The sequence below is a fragment of the Penaeus monodon genome, chromosome 31, assembly GCF_015228065.2.
Source record: "Penaeus monodon isolate SGIC_2016 chromosome 31, NSTDA_Pmon_1, whole genome shotgun sequence".
Taxonomy (NCBI): domain Eukaryota; kingdom Metazoa; phylum Arthropoda; class Malacostraca; order Decapoda; family Penaeidae; genus Penaeus; species Penaeus monodon.
This window is the reverse complement of record NC_051416.1, coordinates 33,302,380-33,303,132: the sequence shown is the minus strand read 5'-3', so window position 1 is coordinate 33,303,132 and position 753 is coordinate 33,302,380.

Sequence of the window (753 nt, the reverse complement as noted above, 5' to 3'; positions counted from 1 at the left end):
TTTATTTCCATTGTAACAACATGATTGTACATTTTCAGATTGATCATAGTAAAAAAAATCTATGTCAATTACCATAAGTTAAAATTAACAGAAACAAGGAAATAGTTTAAAAGAATAAATACTCTAATGTAATGCGTTATTGTACGCCTATAATCATACTCATACTTCAGTCCCATCAATTTAGATAAAATTATCAACTTCGCACTAACCACTCTGTGTTTGGCTCCTTTAAAATGCCCAGTAACAACGAAGTCCGAGCTTAGGTGCCCCGCCCTCGTTAGGACTATCTTTAAATTACTCCCATCAGACGCGGACAACAATACTGCAATTTTACTTCTATCAAAGATAACTCCGCATGGGTAATTTTATGGAATACTTGCCTGCCATTATTCTATATTGTGTTAAACGGTAATTGACCGATGATAAATCCAAATAGCCCTCGCATCTTCACAGTTGACGCGATGACAATAAACGTAGAGGGTGCCATGTCTACATGATATGGGCCAATTTTGTTAGAGTATATTTATTACATGATTGAATTTCATTGCAATGGTTATTCTATTACCTTATTATAGTAGATTGTGATCACACGGTGTAATGAAATGTAAACATTAGTTCTAGTTATGTGTTAACTTTGAAATGTGAACATAAATGGTTAGACTTTTTAGGATTAAATTAAATCACATTTGCTGCCAGTGTGTAAAACTTCCATGAAATATATTTAATGGATAAGGAGAAAGAGATTAAGTGGTC